At 44.3% G+C, this 26,352-nt stretch overlaps 1 protein-coding gene across 1 annotated transcript in view; it reads left to right on the top strand.

Annotated features, from left to right (window-relative positions):
* The first annotated feature begins 13,940 nt into the window (after positions 1–13,940).
* Positions 13,941–26,352, top strand: part of LOC138670175 (serine protease 52-like) — a 53,538-nt gene continuing 41,126 nt past the window's right edge. Inside the window, exon 1 of the mRNA XM_069757271.1 lies at positions 13,941–14,067. The gene's annotated coding sequence lies outside the window, so the exon portion shown is untranslated. The remainder of the gene's footprint in view (positions 14,068–26,352) is intronic.

Raw genomic sequence — 26,352 nt, 5'->3', positions numbered from 1 at the left:
AAGGCTGATGCCCTCTCTAGGAGTTTTTTGCCTGATTCTCCTGAGGTCCTTGAACCGGTCGGCATTCTGAAAGAAGGGGTGGTCCTTTCTGTCATTTCCCCTGATTTACGACGGGTTCTTCAGGAATTTCAGGCTGACAGACCTGACCGCTGTCCAGTGGGGAGACTGTTTGTTCCTGACAGATGGACTAGTAGAGTGATTTCTGAGGTTCACTGTTCTGTGTTGGCTGGTCATCCTGGTATTTTTGGTACCAGAGATTTGGTTGCTAGGTCCTTTTGGTGGCCTTCTTTGTCATGTGATGTGCGTTCTTTTGTGCAGTCCTGTGGGACTTGTGCGCGGGCCAAGCCTTGTTGTTCCCGTGCTAGTGGGTTGCTTTTGCCATTGCCGGACCCTGAGAGGCCCTGGACGCATATTTCTATGGATTTTATTTCTGATCTTCCGGTTACCCAGAAGATGTCTGTTATCTGGGTTGTTTGTGACCGGTTCTCTAAGATGGTTTATTTGGTGCCTTTGCCTAAATTGCCTTCCTCTTCAGATTTGGTTCCGTTGTTTATTCAGCATGTGGTTCGTTTGCATGGTATTCCGGAGAATATTGTGTCCGACAGAGGTTCCCAGTTTGTTTCTAGGTTTTGGCGGGCCTTTTGTGCTAGGCTGGGCATCGATTTGTCTTTTTCTTCTGCATTTCATCCTCAGACAAATGGCCAGACCGAACGAACTAATCAGACTTTGGAGACTTATTTGAGATGCTTTGTGTCTGCTGATCAGGATGATTGGGTGGCCTTCTTGCCATTGGCCGAGTTTGCCCTTAATAATCGGGCTAGTTCGGCTACTTTGGTTTCGCCTTTCTTTTGTAATTTTGGTTTTCATCCTCGTTTTTCTTCTGGGCAGGTTGAGTCTTCTGACTGTCCTGGTGTCGATTCTGTGGTTGACAGGTTGCAGCAGATTTGGGCTCATGTGGTGGACAATTTGGTGTTGTCTCAGGAGGAGGCTCAACGTTTTGCTAACCGTCGTTGGTGTGTTGGTTCCTGGCTTCGGGTTGGGGATCTGGTCTGGTTGTCTTCCCATCATGTTCCTATGAAGGTTTCTTCCCCTAAGTTTAAGCCTCGGTTTATTGGTCCTTATAGGATTTCTGAGATTATTAATCCGGTGTCTTTTCGATTGGCGCTTCCGGCCTCTTTTGCTATCCATAATGTCTTCCATAGATCTTTATTGTGGAAATATGTGGTGCCCGTAGTTTCCTCTGTTGATCCTCCGGCCCCTGTGTTGGTTGATGGAGAGTTGGAGTATGTGGTTGAGAAGATTTTGGATTCTCGTTTTTCGAGGCGGAGGCTTCAGTACCTTGTCAAATGGAAGGGTTATGGCCAGGAGTATAATTCTTGGGTTTTTGCCTCTGATGTCCATGCTGCTGATTTGGTCCGTGCCTTTCATCTGGCTCATCCTGATCGTCCTGGGGGCTCTGGTGAGGGTTCGGTGACCCCTCCTCAAGGGGGGGGGGGTACTGTTGTGAATTCTGCTTTTGGGCTCCCTTCGGTGGTTATAAGTGGTAATGCAGTTGTCCCAGAAGTGCAGTCTTGGTCAGGTGTTTCTGCTGATTGCAGTTCTGACTGGGGTATTTAGGTGTGCAGGATTCATTAGTTCTTGCCAGTTGTCCATGGTTCAGGGATGTTTTGGATCTTGCTCTGGTTCCTCCTGCCTTGCTGCCAATTTAGCAAGATAAGTGTTTGTTTGTTTTTTCCTGTAGCACACTTGCTGTGTGCTGGATGATTTGTGCTGTTCATTTGTTTTCTCTTGTCCAGCTTAGATTTGGTCAGTGTTTTCTCAGTCTTGTTGGATTCTCAGGAGTTGCTGATATACGCTCCACATCTTTAGTTAGATTGTGGAAGTTTTTGTATTATCGGCAGTGGATATTTTTGGAAGGGTTTATGTACTGACCGCTTAGTATTCTGTCCTATCCTTTCCTATTTAGCTAGAAGTGGCCTCTTTTGCTAAATCCTGTTTCCTGCCTGCGTGTGTCTTTCCTCTATCACTCACAGTCAATATTTGTGGGGGGGCTGCCTATCCTTTGGGGTTCTGCTCTGAGGGAAGATAGAATTCCTACTTCCATTTATAGGGGTATTTAGTCCTCCGGCTATGTCGAGGTGTCTAGGTTTGGTTAGGCACACCCCATGGCTACTTCTATTTGCGGAGTTAAGTTCAGGATTTGCGGTCAGTATAGTTTCCACCAACTCCAGAGAAAGTTCCATGCGGCTCCAAGGCCACCATATCATAACAGTTTCCACTGTTTAGGTACATCAGGGGGTCTTCAAATGCGACATGGCACAACCAATTCCAGCCAATTTTGCATTCAAAAAGTCAAATGGTGCTCCCTCCCTTCTGAGCTCTGCCGTGCACCCAAACAGTGGTTTACCCTCTCATATGGGGCATCAGGGTACTCAGGACAAATTGGACAACAACTTTTGGGGTCCAGTTTATCCTGTTACCTTTGGGAAAATAAAAAAAAAATTGTGGGCTAAAAAATCATTTTTTAAGAAAATAAAAAGATTTTTTATTTTCATGGCTCTGCATTATAAACTTCTGTGAAACACTTGGGGGTTCAAAGTGCTCATCACTCATCTAGATAAGTTCCTTAAGGGGTCTAGTTTCCAAAATGGAGTCATTTATTTGGGGTTTCCACTATTTAGGCACATCAGGGGCTCCCCAAAAGTGACATGGCTTCCGATCTCAATTCCAGCCCATTCTGCATTGAAAATGTCAAACGGCACTCCTTCCCTTCCGAGCTCTGCCATGCGCCCAAACAATGTTTTACCCCCATATATGGGGTATAGGCTTACTCAGGACAAATTGCACAACATCTTTTTTGGTCCAATTTCTCCTGTTACTCCTGTGAAAATAAAAATTTAGGAGCGAAAAGATCATTTTTGTGGAAAAAATACGATTTTTTATTTTCATGGCTCTACGTTATAAACTTCTGCGAAGCACTTGGGGGTTTAAAGTGCTCAGCACACATCTAGGTAAGTTTCTTAAGGGGTGTAGTTTCCAAAATTGTGTCACCTGTGGGGGGTTTCCATTGTTTAGGCACATCAAGGGCTTCCCAAATGCGACATGGCGTCCGATTTCAAATCCAGCCAATTCTGCATTGAAAAAGTCAAAACGGCGCTCCTTCCCTTCCGAGCTCTGCTGTGCGCCCAAACAGTGGTTTACCCTCACATATGGGGTATCAGCGTATTCAGGAGAAATTGCACAACAAATTTTGTGGTTCACTATCTCTTTTTACGCTTGAGAAAATAAAAAAAATTGGTTCTGAAGTAAAATGTTCGTAAAAAAAAGTAATATGCAAATTTTTTCCTTCCACATTGCTTCAGTTCCTGTGAAGCACGTAAAGGGTTAATACATTTCTTGAATGTGGTTTTGAGCACTTTGAGGGGTGTAGTTTTTAGAATGGTGTCACTTTTTGGTATTTTCTGTCTTGTACACCCCTCAAAGTGACTTTAAATGTGAGGTGGTACCTAAAAAGAAAATGGTTTTGTAAATTTTGTTGTAAAAATGAGAAATCGCTGGTCAACTTTTAACCTTTATAACTTCCTAACAAAAAAAATTTTGCTTCCATAATTGTGCTGATGTAAAGTAGACATGTGGGAAATGTTATTTTTCTCTCTGATTTAAGGGCATTAAAATTCAAAGTTTGAAAATCGCAAAATTTTAAAAAGTTGCACCATATTTCCATTTTTTTCATAAATAAACACAGGTAATATAGAAGAAATTTTAACGCTAACATGAAGTACAATATGTCATGAAAAAACATTCTCAGAATCAGCGGGATCCGTTCAAGTGTTCCAGAGTTATAACCTCATAAAGTGACAGTGGTCAGAATTGTAAAAATTGGCCTGGTCATTAAGCTGGCTCAGTCACTAAGGGGTTAAGACCTAATTTTTTTTTACTTTCGCAAGGGTCACAGGAGAAAATGGACCATCAAATTTGCTGTGTAATTTCTCTTGAGCATGCCGATACCCCATATGTGGGGGAAATCTACTGTTTGGGCACACAGCAGGGCTCGGAAGGAGTACCATTTCACTTTTTGAATGGAAAATTTGCTGGCATAATTAGCGGACACCATGTCATATTTGGAGAGCCCCTGATGTGCCTAAAAAGTGGAAACCTCCAAGAAGTGACACCATTTTTAAACTAGATCCCTTAGGGAACTTATATAGATGTGTATTGAGCACCTTGAACCCACAGGTGCTTCACAGAAGTTCATAATGTTGAGCTGTGAAAATAAAAAAAATTACATTTTTCCCCGATAAATTTTTTTTACCCCCAAATTTTGCATTTTCATAAGGATAACAGGAGAAATTTCACCATAAAATTTGTTGAGCAATTTCCCCTGAGTGTGCAGATACCCAATATGGAGGAAAACAACTGTTTGGGTGCACAGCAGGGCTTGGAAGGGAAAGAGTGCCATTTGACTTTTTGGATGTAAAATTTGCTGGAATAATTAGCGGATGCCATGTCGCATTTGGAGAGCCCCTGATGTACCTAAACAGTGGAAACCCCCAACTTATACCTTTTTACATTGTGCCATTCTGGGACATCACTGTATAGTATGATATCGCTGCTTGATACTCTGCAATGCATCTTCACTGCAGAGTATGGGGGCAGCATCTGACAGACAGGGAAGGAGGCATGTCAGCATCTGCTCTCAGCAGGCGCTCACAAGCCACCTTCCCTGCGGGACCCCACTGCCATCTTATGACCGCGGGTCTCCATGGAGACCATCAGGACAAGGTGATCACATCTCGTTGTCCTGATGGAAGCGCACAGGGAACTCATTCCCTGCGCAATGCTCCTCTATGATGCTGTCACTACTGACAATGGCATCAGAGGGGTTAAATTCCCACCATCTATGCTAGCACCAATCGTGGGCGTAGCTGCGGGGTGTTAGCTCTCACACAGAGCTGACACCCGCACATGATCGCCTCGACATTCAGGATTAGGCCGCGCAATCGTGGCACCGTACATATTCTGCTGTTTGCAGGAACACCCTGGCCCTCCTCATTCGACTCAGTTCTCCCAGTTCTGGTCTCCCATCTCCTGTTCTGGTCACTCAGCCCAGTATCTGGTTACTTGGTTCTTCACTCGGTCTGGTGACTGTTATGATAAGGTAATTCAGTACCACAATGGACATAGAGGTCAGAGCACATACAGTGACCTGACAATAACCCAAAAACATAGAACGAGCTCTGAGACGTGGGAACTCTGCTGACCGCAATCCCTAATCCTCTCCAACCACACTAGAGGCAGCCGTGGATTGCGCCTAACGCTCCCTATGCAACTCGGCACAGCCTGAGAAACTAGCTAGCCTGAAGATAGAAAATTAGCCTACCTTGCTTCAGAGAAATACCCCAAAGGAAAAGGCAGCCCCCACATATAATGACTGTGAGCTAAGATGAAAAGACAAACGTAGAGATGAAATAGATTTAGCAAAGTGAGGCCCGACTTTCTGAACAGAGCGAGGATAGGAAAGGTAACTTTGCGGTCAACACAAAACCCTACAAAAACCACGCAAAGGGGGCAAAAAGACCCTCCGTACCGAACTAACGGCACGGAGGTACACCCTCTGCGTCCCAGAGCTTCCAGCAAGCAGGAAAAAAACAAATAGACAAGCTGGACAGAAAAAAACAGCAAACAAAATAGCAAAGCGGAACTTAGCTATGCAGAGCAGCAGGCCACAGGAACGATCCAGGAGGAAACAGGTCCAATACTAGAACATTGACTGGAAGCCAGGATCAAAGCACTAGGTGGAGTTAAATGGAGCAGCACCTAACGACTTCACCACATCACCTGAGGAAGGAAACTCAGAAGCCGCAGTACCACTTTCCTCCACCAACGGAAGATCACAGAGAAAATCAGCCGAAGTACCACTTGTGACCACAGGAGGGAGCTCTGCCACAGAATTCACAACAGTACCCCCCCTTGAGGAGGGGTCACCGAACCCTCACCAGAGCCCCCAGGACGACCAGGATGAGCCATATGAAAGGCACGAACAAGATCGGGAGCATGGACATCAGAGGCAAAGACCCAGGAATTATCTTCCTGAGCATAACCCTTCCACTTAACCAGATACTGGAGTTTCCGTCTTGAAACACGAGAATCCAAAATCTTCTCCACAATATACTCCAACTCCCCCTCCACCAAAACCGGGGCAGGAGGATCAACAGATGGAACCATAGGTGCCACGTATCTCCGCAACAATGACCTATGGAATACGTTATGTATGGAAAAAGAATCTGGAAGGGTCAGACGAAAAGACACAGGATTAAGAACCTCAGAAATCCTATACGGACCAATGAAACGAGGTTTAAACTTAGGAGAGGAAACCTTCATAGGAATATGACGAGAAGATAACCAAACCAAATCCCCAACACGAAGTCGAGGACCCACACAGCGTCTGCGATTAGCGAAACATTGAGCCTTCTCCTGGGACAAGGTCAAATTGTCCACTACATGAGTCCAAATCTGCTGCAACCTGTCCACCACAGTATCAACACCAGGACAGTCCGAAGACTCAACCTGCCCTGAAGAGAAACGAGGATGAAACCCAGAGTTGCAGAAAAACGGCAAAACCAAGGTAGCCGAGCTGGCCCGATTATTAAGGGCGAACTCAGCCAAAGGCAAAAAGGACACCCAGTCATCCTGATCAGCAGAAACAAAGCATCTCAGATATGTTTCCAAGGTCTGATTGGTTCGTTCGGTCTGGCCATTAGTCTGAGGATGGAAAGCCGAGGAAAAAGACAAGTCAATGCCCATCCTACCACAAAAGGCTCGCCAAAACCTCGAAACAAACTGGGAACCTCTGTCAGAAACGATATTCTCTGGAATGCCTTGTAAACGAACCACATGCTGGAAGAACAATGGCACCAAATCAGAGGAGGAAGGTAATTTAGACAAGGGTACCAAATGGACCATCTTAGAGACGTGATCACAGACCACCCAAATGACTGACATCTTTTGAGAGACGGGAAGATCTGAAATAAAATCCATAGAGATATGTGTCCAAGGCCTCTTCGGGACCGGCAAGGGCAAAAGCAACCCACTGTCACGAGAACAGCAGGGCTTAGCCCGAGCACAAATCCCACAGGACTGCACAAAAGTACGCACATCCCGCGACAGAGATGGCCACCAAAAGGATCTAGCCACTAACTCTCTGGTACCAAAGATTCCAGGATGACCAGCCAACACCGAACAATGAACCTCAGAGATAACTTTATTCGTCCACCTATCAGGGACAAACAGTTTCTCCGCTGGGCAACGATCAGGTTTATTAGCCTGAAATTTTTGCAGCACCCACCGCAAATCAGGGGAGATGGCAGACACAATTACTCCCTCTTTGAGGATACCCGCCGGCTCAGATAAACCCGGAGAGTCGGGCACAAAACTCCTAGACAGAGCATCCGCCTTCACATTTTTAGAGCCCGGAAGGTACGAAATCACAAAGTCAAAACGGGCAAAAAACAGCGACCAACGAGCCTGTCTAGGATTCAACCGCTTGGCAAACTCGAGATAAGTCAAGTTCTTATGATCAGTCAAGACCACCACGCGATGCTTAGCTCCTTCAAGCCAATGACGCCACTCCTCGAATGCCCACTTCATGGCCAGCAACTCTCGATTGCCCACATCATAATTTCGCTCAGCAGGCGAAAACTTCCTGGAAAAGAAGGCGCATGGTTTCATCACCGAGCAATCAGAACTTCTCTGCGACAAAACAGCCCCTGCTCCAATCTCAGAAGCATCAACCTCGACCTGGAACGGAAGCGAAACATCTGGTTGACACAACACAGGGGCAGAAGAAAAACGACGCTTCAACTCTTGAAAAGCTTCCACAGCAGCAGAAGACCAATTGACCACATCAGCACCCTTCTTGGTCAAATCGGTCAATGGTTTAGCAATACTAGAAAAATTGCAGATGAAGCGACGATAAAAATTAGCAAAGCCCAGGAACTTTTGCAGACTTTTCAGAGATGTCGGCTGAGTCCAATCATGGATGGCTTGGACCTTAACAGGGTCCATCTCGATAGTAGAAGGGGAAAAGATGAACCCCAAAAATGAAACCTTCTGAACACCAAAGAGACACTTTGATCCCTTCACAAACAAAGAATTAGCACGCAGGACCTGAAACACCGTTCTGACCTGCTTCACATGAGACTCCCAATCATCCGAGAACATCAAAATGTCATCCAAGTACACAATCAGGAATTTATCCAGGTACTCTCAGAAGATGTCATGCATAAAGGACTGAAACACTGATGGAGCATTGGCAAGTCCGAATGGCATTACTAGATACTCAAAATGGCCCTCGGGCGTATTAAATGCAGTTTTCCATTCATCGCCTCGCTTAATACGCACAAGATTATACGCACCACGAAGATCTATCTTGGTGAACCAACTAGCCCCCTTAATCCGAGCAAACAAATCAGATAACAACGGCAAGGGGTACTGAAATTTAACCGTGATCTTATTTAGAAGGCGGTAATCTATACAAGGTCTCAGTGAACCATCCTTCTTGGCTACAAAAAAGAACCCTGCTCCTAATGGCGACGATGACGGGCGAATATGCCCCTTCTCCAAGGACTCCTTCACATAACTCCGCATAGCGGCGTGCTCAGGCACAGATAAATTAAACAGTCGACCTTTTGGGAATTTACTACCAGGAATCAAATCGATAGCACAGTCACAATCCCTATGCGGAGGTAGGGTATCGGACTTGGGCTCATCAAATACATCCCGGTAATCAAACAAGAACTCTGGAACCTCAGAAGGGGTGGATGACGAAATAGTCAGAAATGGGACATCACCATGTACCCCCTGACAACCCCAGCTAGACACAGACATGGATTTCCAATCTAATACTGGATTATGGACTTGTAGCCATGGCAACCCCAACACAACCACATCATGCAGATTATGCAACACCAGAAAGCGAATAACCTCCTGATGTGCAGGAGCCATGCACATGGTCAGCTGGGTCCAGTACTGAGGCTTATTCTTGGCCAAAGGCGTAGCATCAATTCCTTTCAATGGAATAGGACACTGCAAGGGCTCCAAGAAAAACCCACAACACCTAGCATACTCCAAGTCCATCAAATTCAGGGCAGCGCCTGAATCCACAAATGCCATGACAGAATACGATGACAAAGAGCAGATCAAGGTAACGGACAGAAGAAATTTTGACTGTACCGTACCAATGGTGGCAGACCTAGCGAACCGCTTAGTGCGCTTAGGACAATCAGAGATAGCATGAGTGGAATCACCACAGTAGAAACACAGCCCATTCAGACGTCTGTGTTCTTGCCGTTCAACTCTGGTCAAAGTCCTATCGCACTGCATAGGCTCAGGTTTAAGCTCAGGTAATACCGCCAAAGGGTGCACAGATTTACGCTCACGCAAGCGTCGACCGATCTGAATGGCCAAAGACATAGACTCATTCAGACCAGCAGGCATAGGAAATCCCACCATGACATCCTTAAGGGTTTCAGAGAGACCTTTTCTGAAAATAGCTGCGAGCGCACCTTCATTCCATTGAGTGAGTACGGACCACTTTCTAAATTTCTGACAATATACCTCTATCTCATCCTGACCCTGACACAGAGCCAGCAAATTTTTCTCTGCCTGATCCACTGAATTAGGTTCATCGTACAGCAATCCGAGCGCCAGGAAAAACGCATCGATTACTGTTGTGAATTCTGTGGCAGAGCTCCCTCCTGTGGTCACAAGTGGTACTTCGGCTGATTCTCTCTGTGAGCTTCCGTTGGTGGAGGAAAGTGGTACTGCGGCTTCTGAGTTTCCTTCCTCAGGTGATGTGGTGAAGTCGTTAGGTGCTGCTCCATTTAACTCCACCTAGTGCTTTGATCCTGGCTTCCAGTACTGTTATGATAAGGTAATTCAGTACCACAATGGACATAGAGGTCAGAGCACATACAGTGACCTGACAATAACCCAAAAACATAGAACGAGCTCTGAGACGTGGGAACTCTGCTGACCGCAATCCCTAATCCTCTCCAACCACACTAGAGGCAGCCGTGGATTGCGCCTAACGCTCCCTATGCAACTCGGCACAGCCTGAGAAACTAGCTAGCCTGAAGATAGAAAATAAGCCTACCTTGCCTCAGAGAAATACCCCAAAGGAAAAGGCAGCCCCCACATATAATGACTGTGAGCTAAGATGAAAAGACAAACGTAGAGATGAAATAGATTTAGCAAAGTGAGGCCCGACTTTCTGAACAGAGCGAGCATAGGAAAGATAACTTTGCGGTCAACACAAAACCCTACAAAAACCACGCAAAGGGGGCAAAAAGACCCTCCGTACCGAACTAACGGCACGGAGGTACACCCTCTGCGTCCCAGAGCTTCCAGCAAGCAGGAAAAAACAAATAGACAAGCTGGACAGAAAAAAACAGCAAACAAAATAGCAAAGCGGAACTTAGCTATGCAGAGCAGCAGGCCACAGGAACGATCGAGGAGGAAAAAGGTCCAATACTAGAACATTGACTGGAAGCCAGGATCAAAGAACTAGGTGGAGTTAAATGGAGCAGCACTTAACGACTTCACCACATCACCTGAGGAAGGAAACTCAGAAGCCGCAGTACCACTTTCCTCCACCAACGGAAGCTCACAGAGAGAATCAGCCAAAGCACCACTTGTGACCACAGGAGGGAGCTCTGCCACAGAATTCACAACAGGTGACTCAGTTCGTCACTCGGGTCTGGTTACTCGATTCCTCACTTTGGTCTGGTTACTTGGTTCTTAACTTGGGTCTGGTTACTTGGTTCCTCACTCATAATGGCAGCCACAGCTATCACGTGACCTGGTGTCTCCTCTAATCTCTTCCTTCAGGGAACATGCACTTCACTCTTCAGTCCCTACTATTGTAATTCTCTCTTCTCTCTCTCTTTTCCTATTATGTTTGATCGGCAGATGGTGGTGCTCACTTGCAAACTCTCGATTTAGGCATTAACTGTGTGGGGGTATGTGCACACGTCAGGATTTCTTGCAGAAATTTTCCTGACAAAAACCGGAGATTTCTGCCAGAAATCCGCATGCGTTTTTACCGCAATTTTAGGCTGGTTTCACACTTCCGTTTCAAAACGCATGCGTTTAAAAAAAAAACGCATGTAAACGCGTGCAAATGCTGCGATTTTTTGACGCATGCGTTTTTGCATGTGGTGAAAAAAACGCAGCGTTTTGACGCGTTTACATGCGTTTTTTCATGCTTTTGCGTTTTTTAAACGCATGCTGAGAAATGAGTGACAGCTGCCGATCATCAAAATAAAGTAAAAAACCCACTATAAACATAAATAGTTAGGGTTAGGGGTAGGGATCATAACCCTAACCCTAAAGGGATCCTAACCCTAACCCTACCCATAACCCTAAGCCTAAAGGGATCCTAACCCTAACCCCTAAAGGGGTTAGGGTTAGGGGTAGGATTAGGGTTAGGATCCCTTTAGGGTTAGGGGTAGGGTTAGGATCCCTTTAGGGTTAGGGTTAGGGTTAGGGTTAGGGGTAGGGTTAGGGATAGGGTTAGGGATAGGGTTAGGATCCCTTTAGGGTTAGGGGTAGGGTTAGGGGTAGGGTTAGGGATAGGGTTAGGATCCCTTTAGGGTTAGGGTTAGGATCCCTTTAGGGTTAGGATTAGGATCCCTTTAGGGTTAGAGTTAGGATCCCTTTATCACCTTTATGGTGGGGGGTGGCATATCAGTGTGTTTTCTGTTTTTTTTTAATAAAAACGCATGCATTTTTAACGCAAACAAACGCATGTGCTTAAAAACGCATGCGTTTCCATTGACTCCAATGTATTTTTTGACACACAAAAAAACGCATGAAAACGCATGCGTTTTTATGTGTCAAAAAAAGCCTCTAAAAAATACTACAAGTTGCATTTCTGAAAAAGAACGCATGCAGCAAAAAAGCATGCATTTCAAAACGAGACCAAACGCGTACAACAAAAAACGCATGCGTTTTCAATGTTAAATATAGGAAAAAAAGCATGCGTTTTTTGTGCAAAAAATGCTGCAGACAAAAACGCAAGTGTGAAACCACCCTTACCGCGATTTTGACGTGTTTTTGATGCGTTTTTGGTGCGTTTTTGGTGCGTTTTTTCCCAAATGCATAGAATTGCGGGAAAAATGCAGAAAATCCGCAAAAATAATGAACATGCTCATTTTTTTACCGCGATGCGCATCCATGTACACAAAACATGCAGAATGCATTCTAAATGATAGAATGCATAATGTATGCATTTTTAATGAGTTTTTATAGCGTTTTTAGCGCGAAAAAAACGCTAAAAAAATGCGAAAAAACCTGTACGTGTGCACATAGCCTGAATCTTCTGCCCGTTGCTTGCATGCTGAAGTCTGCTGCTGGCTACAGAAGAGGACACCGTGCGTCATTGGAGTGTGAGAAGCTGAGTAGAATCGTTTTTTTTTCATGAGTTAAAGAACAGCGGCAGAATGGGGAACATATACAGTATACCAGGTAATGAGACATATATTCCAGGATATGCCCAGGATGGAGGACATATATACCAGGATGGAGGACATATATACCAGGATGGGCTCAAGATGGGGGACATATATACCAGGTTGGGGGTGTATATACTAGGAAGGGTCTCAGGATGTGGGACATATAATTTAGGAAGGGTTCCAGGATGGAGGACATATATAAAAAGATGAGCTCCAGATGAGAGACATATATACCAGGATGGGGGACATATATACCAGAATGGAGTGCATTAGTAAAGGATTGAGGACATTATACGAGATGGGGGGGGGGAAACAACACGTTTGTCCTTGTAGTATTTAGAATGCTACAACGGCCCACACATCTGACTAACATGCGGGAAGGGGGGCAGATTAAAATTTAGCTCTAGGACCCATCGGACTCTACTTACACCACTTGCTCTCCCATAGAGAGCATGAAAGCAAATGGGGCGTTCCTGTGTATGGGGAGGGGGGGAGGGGGGCGGTGAGGGGGGGGGAGATGGTTGTTGTTGCTTGAAGGATTGTTCAGTCAACAGCTATCTAATCTGTATGTGGGCCTTAAAGAAGTAGTCTAGTCAAGGCTATTTATCACTAATCCACATTATAGGTGGTAACTTGCTGATTGGTGACTGTCCCACTGCTCTGCCATGGAGCTGCCAGAAAAAAAATCGAGCGCAGCACTCAACAGTCAAATAGAGAATGCATGTAGAACAGGTCGAGCATTAGCACTGTTGCTCCATTCTAAAGAAAAACAAAATGCCACATTTGTCCAATTGTTGCGGGTCCCATAGGTCAGACCTCCACCGAATTATAAGCCATCATCTGTCGTATGGATAGGTGATAACTCGTTTTAGCACTCTGAGAATATGCAATCGCTTTGATATGGTAATATAAGAATCAAGGGATGAAAAAAGCTGGCACTCCATATAGATGCTGAAAATATTATTTATTCATCCCAATCAAATCAGTGTAATCACTTGATAACTTATTTTAATCAGACAACCCATTTTCTGCTCCATAACAAAGAACGATAGGGGCTGTTGACTTTACAGTGTGCATGAGGATGAATGTTATGTGTATGCAGATTTACCATTATCTATGCTGACTAAAATAATATAGATTATATCACTGCATTTTAAGTATACCTCTGCCTAGCATCTAGCACGCTTACAGAAGAAGAAAACAAGAGTTGAGCGCTTTGCTAGAGTCCTTGTCATCATATATGTCAACAGATACTGCCTGCATCATATGACAGGCTCCCTGTGACACTGTATAGGATAAAGGATCACAGATCTGAATAAATATTGTGCATTCGACATAATGGAGCCTGGAAAAATCCAACCAATACCGCTCATTATTTGGTCAGGTGTCTCAATATAAATGGCTTTGAGGTTTGCTATTATTATCGATGTCTTGTACATTTGGAGCATCATTTCCTGCAGATGCAGACGCCAGAGCTTCAGATACATGGAGGATTGTCCTTGTTAAAAAGATATAAAATTCATCAGAAGAGGAGGACTGGCCGGCCAAAATTCATGTGAGTAACACAGAAAAGGATTGTTTAATGCCAACGGCTGCCTTTCCTTTAGAAATAACTTATTTTTCTTATGCTTGTTTCATAAGACACCAATGAAGTAATGCATTCACCAAATAGAAATCAATATTTAATTATATAGATTCCATGTAACAATGTATCCAGACACAACCATACTATACAAAAATAGCAAATGACAGTAGTGTAGATGTTGCTCGGTGGCCTATTTGTCTATGGCTACGTTCACATTAGCGTTGCGTCGGGCGCAGCCGCGGCAACGCATGCGTCAATGCGCCCCTATATTTAAAATGGGGGCGCATGGACATGCGTTGCTCTTGCGTTGTGTGACGCATGCGTCACTGTGGAGCATGCGTCAGGGCGCAGAGGACGCTGCATGATGCAGTTTTTTCTGCCCCAAAAACCATGCAAAAGTGAACGCATGCGTCACAAAACGCTGCATTGTGCATGCGTTTACATTTGCGTTGTGCGTTGCGTCGCTGACGCTGCACCGCACAACGCAAATGTGAACTTAGCCTTAGAAGTTCCACCGTATCAGCTACAACCCACAATGAATTAAAGGAGTTGTCCCCTCTTATAGGGTCCCCCAAGTTTTGAGTTATTCGCTTGCCCCCACCAAGGTGGAATGATTACATTTTTGTTGTATTTTTTTATTTTAAAAATTTCCTAGTGAAAAGTTGACTTTAAAATCCATTTCCATATATTTTAGGGAATTTTGAGTTAATAGAAGGGTTTCCCAGTGACACGGAAAACCCACTGATATGAATGGGCACTCCGTATTTTCCCTGTGGCCGTGGAAATTAAACTTTTATTGTTGAACTAAGTTCTCATGGTGCAGATTTGGTACGTTTTTGTGTAATTTCGGCTTTTTGTGGTTTTGTTGTGTGTTTTTTTTATTACATGTATTTTTATCTCATTTTCAGCTGTGGTGTTCATCTCTTAGATAGGTCAAGTTCTACATAAAACTAGTTTGTTTTGGAAACTTCCAGCTGCAGTACAGTATGTGCTGCTCATAGGCATTTTTACTGGGTTTCTGCAGCAGAAACACAGTAAGAGCAATATGGGTTCAATTTATCAACGCTTTCACACCCCTTTTGCAGCCTAAAAGCTATGAAAAGACGCAATTTTTTTGCTTAACATGAAGTTATGCCAAAGTTTTGCACATTTTCACACCAGTTTGGATCAGTCTACCGAAATGGGTGAAGCTGGACAGGAGCCGGTACGCCGCATTTGCCCATCTAAATCATTAAACCTGCCAGCATCTTGCACAGCAAAAATATTACTCCAATTCTTGACTAGAGTAGCATTTATGATGTGGCACACGCGACTCAGAAGAGGGGCCGAGTTCATTAATTTGCGTTCATGGCTCCATGAATTCAGCAGATTTCTGCAAATCATACCTACTTTCCTGGAACTATAACACCCTGCATTTTTTCACGCAGCAGATAAATGAACAAAGCAGCTGGAGCGCCCGACAGGGCTGAGGAGTTCTCAGTACCAGGTCCGGTGGTACTTAAAGGGGCAGTGTCACAGCAGCAGTGACTCGGTCTGTGGCCCTAGGCGTCCAATTAAAGGGAAAAATTGTAGTGGGTTCGCAATGACATGCTTACGAATGCGTTCGATGCGCATGCATACGTTAGACTGCACATGTCCAGAAAATGATGTCACCACCTCCACCATGTGCATAAAAACCGCAAACGCATGCCAATACGCATGCCAAAACGCATGCAGATGCAGCATTTTTGTTTGCGTCATGCGCAAGATGATGCGCAGGCGTAAGCATGCTTTTGCATGCGCTTGTGTATGCAGACAATATGCTGCGGACACATATGCAAATGTGAACTTATATATTATAAGTATTATCTATATATATAATTGTCTAAGGGTTTTTCTGTCTGTCTGTCCTGGAAATCCCGCGTCTCTGGCGGCCTCGACCAATCAGCGACGGGCACAGCATGACGACGATGATGTCATAAAGGTTGCCTCGACCAATCGGCGACGGGCACAGTATCGACGTAGATGTCATAATGGTTGCCATGGCGACGATGATGTCATAAAGGTTGCCTCGACCAATCAGCGACGGGCACAGTCTGTCGCGAATTCTGGAATCATCATTGTCCATATACTACGGGGACATGCATATTCTAGAATACCCGATGCGTTAGAATCGGGCCACAATCTAGTAATATATATATATATTATATATCTATCACTTTTTTCTTGTGACATAGAGCTCCTTCATGCTGGAAGAAGCACTGTCCATCACTAAATTTCTCATATATCATTGGGAGAAGTTGCCCTTGGAGGAGATTTAGATACCATTCATGTTCTAAGGGCTCCTACTCACTTGTGCGAGACTCGCATGAGTCTCGCATGTTAATATTTGGCGCTGCTGCCGGCACTCAGATCAGAGCGTGTGGCCACATAGGAATACATGCAGCCGCACGCTCCGCTCCTCTGTGCCAGGTGCAGTGCCGGGTATTGCTCTGCGAGACTCATCCAATTCTCGCGCAAGTGAGTAGGAGCTCTTAGGCAACTCAACTTAGCCCACTCCATGGATGAAAAGTCACCTCACACATGAATTGAGACTTTGCATAAATGTAATGTATTTGTCAAAAAAAGTGTAAAAATGTATAAAATGCTTACAACTGTACTCCTCTAAGGTGCCAGAGGGCAGTAGTCATGGGCAAGCTGTTACTCTGTGTCTCCATGGCACTCTACAGGAAATTTGTGTGCTCGATCAAATGAACTGTGATGTGTGGTGTGTGCTGCACTCACTTGTAGGCTGCAGGTCTCAGATGCCTCAAGGTCTTCAGTATCAAGAGCCGCAGCACATGGATCAGGGGACATCAAGTTTGTTTCATCATAAAGAACTTTACTCAACAATCCGTGTACATCATAATGCAACTCATAGTATTGGGCACAACACTTTCCATTTCCTGTGTCCACAGCATAGTACGCTTCCAGATTTTCCTTCCGTTCTACCTGGACTATCCCTGCCGACCCAACTTCTATCAGACCCAGGGATTCCCAGCCTAGTCCTGCAGTACATCCGAGGTCCATTACTTATCCCAGACGAGTCTCTACGTCAATCTTCCTCTGTATGGAGGTGTTAAAGTGCTCTCCATAGCACCAGAATAAAGCTTCAGGTTTCAAAGGTTTCAGGAGTATATTTGTCCAGGGAATTTTTAGTAAGGCCTCGTACGGCCCAGAACAACGTGTATTATTTCTTGCTGTCCAGCCCTACCTATATGAACTTGACCTTGACCCTATCTAACTAACTATCAGGAAGTTCCCCACTGTCTTTCTAAATAGCTCCTCCCACTGTGGGCTAGTTCAAAGCATTAACTTTTACCTTACCCTAATGTCATTACCTATCTGCTGTCCTAAGCCCTATACTATTACTATGTTTTACCCTATGCTGTCCTACACTTTACACTACCATAACTATGCATTACCTCTACATTAGTCATACGCAATACATTACCAAATCACAATATGAAATATATAGTAAAGATGCATAACACAGTCTACACTACAATACAATGCGATTGATGTCTTCAGGGTCAGGAACACAACAGTCCAGTCCACACCCCCTTACATTCCTCCTCTCTTTATTGATGGTCATCCTTGATCATCCAGGAACCTGAAAGACACCAATACAACACAGCATGCATAAAATACACATAAATAAAGGTCTCTTCTCCCAGGGGTGTACAGTGTTCTTTATTGGTCAACACTTACTCTGGTCCCACTAGATTGGGACCCCGGAACATAGAGTTCAAGTTCTTTCAGAAAAATGGCCATCAAGCCAACAAAACAACGGCTCATCAGTCCAATTTCTTCAATCCGGTTGGGACAGTTGGAACATTAGGTCTTCCATCACCCCTTCCCCACAAGGACACAGTCCATTGGTCCCCATCAGTCCATAAGATGAGTTACAGTTCAATATTTTCCCCTGCTGAACAGGATCCAGTCCTTGTCTGAGGGTGTAGGACCTTCCAGTGGCTGCAATGTGTCTGCAATCCAGCAGGGGGATGCACAGAGAGCACAATATAAATGGGAAAGGGGAAATTTTACTTTCTGGTCATCTGCGGCCATAAACACAAAGGAGTCCAAAATTCTGTGGTTCTTCTGACCCTCTCGGGTTCTGGACCATCCAGCACACAGGTGCAACAACACGACTAGGCCCACATTGACATCCGACTCCTCTTCCTGGCTGGTTTAGGTGTCCACTTTATATGACGGGTCCGCATGATCCCTGTGGAGACATGGGGGTCAGTGGGTGCTCTAGTCCACTAGCCAGAAAACGCCCATCCCAACAAACGCCCGCTCTCCTTTTACCAAGGGCATAATGCTACTCAGACAACACAGGGTGAGGGTAAAACAGTGTGGCAATACTCTATTGCACCAAAAGACAAGCAAATAACACACAGAACAGTCCCAGAAAAATTCTCAAGATGGTGCAGAGACTGTGACTTTTTTCAAAATTTTTGGAGGATCTTTTAAGTCCTCTTTTTGTGTCTGTGAGCTTTGTTTGATGTTTACCGTTACGACTGGCAAAATGTAAGGACCCTTGACATGGGTTGCCAGCTTACGTATTGTGGTCCCAATATTAACCAATACCTTACATACATTGATATGTTTTTTTGCACTTTATCTTGCAGGGTGCAGATGGACCAAGATGTCTCTGTAAACTGTGGCCTCTGTTCACACAGCATGCATTTTGTAGCACTGGGCAGCCCGCCTGTATGTGCCTTAGTAATAGGCTGTAAGCCAGATGGTCTGCATTGCCTGGGTGAATAATGCCACATACAGAATATTATCTTTTATCTGTTTGTGCACTAAAATACCAAACAGCCAACACTGGATTGAAAGTGGTTGTTTCATCGTTATTGTTGCACCTGTGTGTCAGCCATCATTAATCAGGTCCGCTGCACCCTGCCAGTGCATTTGTTTTGGAGGCCTGAGCAGGTAATCATCTCTGCTTTTTTCTGTGACTTTTTTCAAAATTTTTGTGTCTGTGAGCTTACTTGCGAATAAACTTCGCATGTAATTGATGAGAACCGACTCATGGTCATTGCATCCACACATGGAGTCCTCCACACCTCGTGGCTCCTGGACTAAATCTGACCGAGTGTCGCTGGCCTGCTATTCAATCCGTCGAAGCTGGCACAGCTCCTGTAGTTGCCGTTTCTTGTTGCAATTATACATCCACTCTGATCCTCTTCCCATGGCAGAGCTGTTAAGGTTGGACATAGTGGCGTCCGAAAGATGCTGTCCATGCCTCACCTATGGTCTGCTGGGTCTGTCTGTAAGCCTTCTTGGTTGTGGAGCCCTTGAGCAATGTCTATGAACACCAGTCCCCTGCAGCTCCCCCGTATCCGCCAGGCTGAGTAGTATCCCACTGCTGCCACCAAAATGTGGACACACGGGGGTCAGCAGGTGCACTTGTCCTCTAGCCCAAAACCGAATGGATCGGGGCTCATCCCACCGAACGCCCGTTCTCCTTTTATCGAACCATAAAATTGGCAAAAAACACATAGAATAGTCCCACAAAAATACCCAAGATGGTGCAAAATTACAGAGTCTCATCCTTCTGCTGACTCGCCGGGATAAGAGCAGCTGTGACTTCAAAGCTCCCAGAGCTCACCATTTCTTAATTTACAAATATTCCAAATTATATAGGAGATGGGAGTGGCTAACAGTGCACAGCTGAGCATTCTGGAATGCTGTAGATAAGCCCCCGATGTATCCTGAAAGATGAGAAAAAGAATTATAAGAGTTAGAAAAATAAGAGTAAGATTATACTCACCCAGGGGTGGTCCCGCTGTGGTCCGGTCCGGGGCCTCCCATCTTCTTACGATGACGTCCTCTTCTTGTATTCACGCTGCGGCTCAGGTGCAGGCGTACTTTGTCTGCCCTGTTGAGGGCAGGGCAAAGTACTGCAGTGCGCAGGCGCCGGGAAAGGTCAGAGAGGCCCGGCACCTGCGCACTGCAGTACTTTGCTCTGCCATCAACAGGGCAGACAAAGTACGCCTGTGCCAGAGCCGCAGCGTGAAGACAAGAAGAGGACATCATCCTATGAAGATAGGAGACCCCGGACCGGACTGCGACGCCCATCGGATCGGACCGCCCACCCAGGTGATTATAATCTAACCTCTTTTTCTCATCTTTCAGGACACATCGGGGGCTTATCTACAGCATTCCAGAATGCTGTAGATAAGCCCCTGATGCTGGTGGGCTTAGCTCATCTTCGATTTTGGGGGTGACAGGTTCCCTTTAACCCAGGAAAGCTTCCTGGAGCTCTCAACTGAGACGATTAACCCCTGCACTGCTAAAAGAAATTTACACCCTTTAATATGAAGATGAAGTTCTTCTAATCAGTGCAGGAGTAGGAGAAATCAGACGCTGGGGTCTTCTGGCTCCTCTCTGTCGAAGTAAGCCTGTGATATTGACCTTTCTGGTCCCCCATGGAGTGTTGTGCCGTACCACCAGATTTCTATTTCCGGGAACAACCTGCACCTCGCCATCATTTTTGTGTTATCTCTGTATCAGCCTTACCAACAATGGCGCCGACCTGCTCTGCTGTAGGCATTTTTCTCCCCTGCCTTCTGCTCTCCATTAGCTTTCTGCAACAGGCGAGGTTTATTTTTCTTCCACCATGCCCACCTGGGGCAGATACCACTCCCAGGCAAAATGAATCTTACCACCCGTGTGGTTTTCCAACACAATGATGGACGGAGCTTCCTTCTCTCAGTGTACCTTCATCCGCCATCTTTGAACACACCGCAGTCGCCATCTTTCTCATCACAGGAGACCTCCCCACATCCATCAATCCTGCTGACTATGCCACTTGTAAAGTGCCAGAGGGCGGTAGCGGTGGGCTAGCTCCTGCTCTGTCACCCTGGCACTCTACAGGAAATTTGTGATCCCTATCAAATGTGGTGTGATGTGTGGGGTGCGTTGTATTCACTTGTAGGCCGCAGGCCTCACATGCCTCCAGGCCTTCAGTATCAGGAGCAGCTCAGGGGACACAGAGTTTGTTTTATCACAAAGAACTTTACTTAACAGTCCATATACATCATAATGCAACTCGTAATATCAGGCACAACACTTTCCGTTTCTTGTGTCCACAACATAATACACTTGTACTTGTCTCCACGTCAATCTTCCTCTGTATGGATATGCTAAAGTGCTCTCCATAGCACCAGAATCAAGACTTATGCCCCTGATGTTTCAGGCAGGTACGGACGGTGCTGATTCAGCCCTGGCATTTCAAATCACACAGGTCCATGCTGCCCCATCCCCAAGCACCCTATTACTAATATTACCCTGGATGGAGGAAAGCAAGATTTACTACAAGACCAATATTTCTAATGATACCTGTGGCCTGCTGGGGTTTGTGATGGAGTCAGTGACTTTGTGCTCGTCACAACTCTTAATAGTATGAGTGTCTTGAGAACACCGATTCTGTTAACAACGTAGCTGACAAGGCGTCCCATGACCAGACAGGCCTTTCGGGCATTTGCCAGAATTGCCAGATGGCCAGTCCGGCCCTGGTTTCAGGAGCACACAGCTCTGGCAAAAATTAAGAGACCTCTGCAAAATTGTCAGTTTGTTTGATTTTTCTTTTTATAGGTATATTTTTGAGTAAAATGTAAATTGTTCTTTTATTCTATAAACTGACAACATGTCTCTGATTTTCCAAGCAATACATTTTGTATTTTTTTCTGAAAAAGAAAAATGGTCAAAATTAAAAAATGTCAGTGCTTTCAGACCTCAAATAATGCAAAGAAAACAAGTTCATAATCATTTAAAAAAAACAATACTAATATTTTAACTCAGGAAGAGTTCAGAAATCAATATCTTGTGGAATAACCATGATTTTTAAGCACAGCTTTCATGCGTCTTGGCATGCTTTCCACCAGTCTTTCACACTGCTCCTGGCGCAAAAATGTAAGCAGTTCTTCTTTGTTTGATGGCTTGTGACTATCCATCATCCTCTTGATTACATTCCAGAGGTTTTCAATGGGGTTCAGGTCTGGAGATTGGGCTGCCCATGACAGGTTTTTGATGTGGTGGTCTCTTAATTTTTGCCAGAGCTGTATTTGCCCAGGGAACTTTAGTAAAGCCTCGTACTGCCCAGAACGTGTACTCTTCCTTGCTGTCCAGCCCTTGCTTCATACATGAATGTGACCTTGGCCCTAACTGACTATCAGGAAGTTCCCCGCTGTCTTCCTGCATAGCCCTCCTACTGTGGGCTAGTCCCAAACATCAACTCTTACCTTACCCTAATGTGATTACCTTATCCTACCTATCTGATGTCCTAAGCCCTATACTATGCTTTACCCTATGCTTTCCTACATTGTACAGTACCAGCATTATGCATTACTTTTACATTACTCATGCACTATACATTACCAAATCTCAATACGCAATATATATGTATATATATGTATATATACTGTGTATATGATATGATATAGTCTACAATACAGTGCAATTGGTGTCTTCAGGGGCAGGAATGAAACACTCCAGTCCACTCCCCTTTACACTTCAGTAACAACAGAAATATCTGGCTAAAAGATCTGAAAGCACTGAAGCAGCAGACTTTATGAAAAATCAAAATTTCTGTCAGTCTCAAAACTTTTGAGTGTAACACTGCCAGCAGTACCCACCATGTATGGAGTAGGCTCAGTCCTGAGATGGCCCCATGTAACATCAACCAAGTTGTGACACAAAATATGCATCACATGTCATGATGAGGTGAATATAGTGCTTTTCTATGTATCTAAACGTTAATGTCAGTCTTAAATACGGTAGGTATTCTAAATATATTATCAGTTATTCAATGAAGTGCTGATAATTGTTCAACTATTGTAGATTCCGCTATTAAGACCCTCACTGATTGCAAGAAAGAGGGACTAACATACGCCGTCCTCACCTGGTTTAACCCTGGTCACAATTTAGTGGCATAAACTTTGAAGGGAGTAGCAGGACGCAAATGCACCAGCTGCTCCTCCTAGTCATGGTTCACAAGTCCCCATTCTAGCATTTATCATCAGTTCAGTAAATAGCTGATTTATCTAAACAGGAATACCCCTTTAATGTTTATACGTGAGAGTGAATCAGCTTGTGAGATTTGTACAATTTAAAACGCAATGCCACCCTGCAGACATACTAATGAATACTGTATATGTGCAAACCTATTATACAATGAAAATCAACTTAAACTGTACATGCAGTATCCATTGTAAGATGTTGTATAATGGTGTTATTTGCTGGGAACAATTGTTAATAGAGCACAACCCAGTAAGCAAACAATCATCCATCTGCTTGTATACAGGATACCTTTAGGAACAATGCCAAGTCTAGTCCTAGATGAGGTCATCCAGTGTCCAAGATTCGGGGCACTCTTAACATGACATGCTAGCATTAGAGTGGCTGTGACTCTTTCCAAAGTAAGGTCAGATACATTGGAGAGCTATTGGCTGAACATTGGTTTGGCAATCGTTTGACCAGAAGCCATCTCCTTTGTCTCTCCTATACACCAGCACTCTTTTGGCCAAGCGCTCCTGTGCACTCTATGGAAATGCCACCAGCGGTTCTAGGAGAACAAATAAGTTGATAGTTTGAAATCAGACATGCCAATCAAGATGTCTCTTGATGATCAATTGGTTCCATACACATTAGAGTGTCTGTGGGTTCTGCCGACATTAGTCTTATTTGTATGGGGGTCTTAAATATCTGGTTCTTATTCCATCTGTCAGGCACAGCTTCGTCGGGGGAAGTGACTCTACCTAAGTTGTGCCTGACACGGCAATACACGTGGGGCCAAGTCCTTGGTCCACTTATGCTCCTTAGCTCCATGTGTCCCTAGGATGACCTGAGGATTTCCTTCACAGTTACTGGAGGAAATGCACTATATTGTAGTGTCCCCATCTTTTGGAAGTTTTTTCAAGCCTTCCATGTTTGCGGTATTAATTGCTTATTGTTGTACATTATATTGTTATGGGCATTAGGACCTGGACCTTTGTATGGTTTTATTTGTTTTTAAATGTATGTCTTTTGCTTGTCAATATTTTTTATTTCATGTAGATTGTTTTGAGTGTGCACATTATTCTGTAGTACTTTTTTCTTCTGCATTGCATTTTCAATGAAAAACTGTCTTCTTGCTCTTATCATACTCTTTCTAAGACTGGCGTGTACAATGCCAGGCTTAATAAATTGGGCCCTCAGTGTGCTGTCGAGAGCATGAGGCCTTCATTTCATTGTATTTTCTTTATATTTTCCTTTTCTAAATACAGCATTTGGAGAATTTCTGCCTATATTCATGGCCAAGCAATCAGGTGCCCCAGGTCTAGTATTTTTTTGTGTATGGGTTTTTTACTAGGATTATTGAGTTCAGCATAGCGTAGAACAGAAAACGCAGAGCAAATATATGTGCAGACTCTTTTCAGAGAGGGATTCTGTCCTGTCTCTCTCTTCAGCTACAAGTCACATCAAGTCTGGTCAGCTTCCCTGAGCTGAATACCTAAGGTGAACAGCTGGTCTGGTTATATGCAGGCTAGCCAGGTGATCTAGTCAGAACCTGCGGAACTAGGATTTAACCCTAGCCTATATATACATTTTACATATTGTAGCAAAGCCAGGTAGGCTAGGGTTAAATCCTAGCTCCACAGGTTCGAATTAGATCACCAGGCTCGCCTGCATATAACCAGGCTAGCTGTTCAACTTAGGCAGCCAGCTCAGGGAAGCTGACCAGACTAGATGTGTCATGAAGCTGAAGAGAGAATTTAATTTGAATTGAATTGAATTGAGAGAGAGACAGCATCCCTCTCTGATAAGAGTCTGCACATGGCTGCAAGAGAACCGCAAGTATCAGTGGTTACTTTGAACAATAGCTGTTTTGCATGACCGAACTCAGGCTAGCTCAGCCATGTATGAGTGGCCAATGTCTTTTCTATTTAGTTAACGCCTGCACAAGGCTAGGGATTTATGTTTATCAGTTTGTTTTGGTGCTGTGCAACCTGTGGAAAGCAATAAAAACTGCACATGTTTGGACCAAAGCTGGATTGTTTATGTGAACACTATCTAAGGCCTAATGCCTAGCAGAAAGCGTGAACCCCTACAATATATAGCAGGAGATAAGGCCCTGGATTGTAGAAATGTGTCGGTAATGTAACCTGTACCAGTAATACTAGGTTACTGAGAGGGTTTAATGTGACTGGATTTTGTGTCTGGGTTTTTTGAATAACAAACAGAACCTGGCTGGGAAAAGTCGATCCTATGATCCAGTCTGGGGTTTACAGGCCTAGTAACTGCAGCTGGGTTAGCTCAGCAGCGTGGAGTGTATTGAGACTGGAGAATGGTAGAGCTGATGGTTATTCTGCTCTGGAAAGAGAGGTGTGCTGGAGCCAAACAGACAAGTGTTTGTTTGGTGAACGCCTTTAATACAAATTTGATCTGCTGCTGGGAATACTGAGGAAGGTGAGGCTGTTACATTTCTATTATTTCATTCTGCCTGAAGAAAGGACTATTTATGTTATGCATTTGTACTGAAGAAATGCTGTTTTTGTTTTGGAGCTGTAAAGTTTATGATGGCCATTAAACTACATGCTGTTTTGAACTAAACCCCTACATTGGTGCATATCCAAGCGGCTACCAGAGAGATCCGCTGCGTTTTAAGCACCAGCCTTGTACATGAGATGTTAAGATCTCTTACGCACACACTGCAATAAATATCTGCAGCATACATTGACCACCTTTGTGTCACTGTACAGTCATGGCCAAAAGTATTGACAACCCTGCAATTCTGTCATATAATACTCATAGTAACATAGTAACATAGTTAGTAAAGCCGAAAAAAGACATTTGTCCATCCAGTTCAGCCTATATTCCATCATAATAAATCCCCAGATCTACGTCCTTCTACAGAACCTAATAATTGTATGATACAATATTGTTCTGCTCCAGGAAGACATCCAGGCCTCTCTTGAACTCAGTTTCTTCCTGTAAATGATTGCAAACACAAATTATTTGTTATTATTATCTTTATTTAATTTGTCTTGAATGAAAAAACACAAAAAGAATTGTCCTAAAGCCAAATTGGATTTAATTCCACACCAAACATAAAAAAGGGGGTGGACAAAAGTATTGGCGCTGTTCAAAAAATCATGTGATGCTTCTCTAATTTGTGTAATTAACAGCACCTGTAACTTACCTGTGGCACCTAACAGGTGTTGGCAATAACTAGATCACACTTGC

The sequence above is a fragment of the Ranitomeya imitator genome, chromosome 3, assembly GCF_032444005.1.
Source record: "Ranitomeya imitator isolate aRanImi1 chromosome 3, aRanImi1.pri, whole genome shotgun sequence".
NCBI classification, from domain to species: domain Eukaryota; kingdom Metazoa; phylum Chordata; class Amphibia; order Anura; family Dendrobatidae; genus Ranitomeya; species Ranitomeya imitator.
The sequence above is the reverse complement of the archived record's forward strand: the minus strand, read 5'-3'. Positions and strand labels throughout refer to the sequence as shown.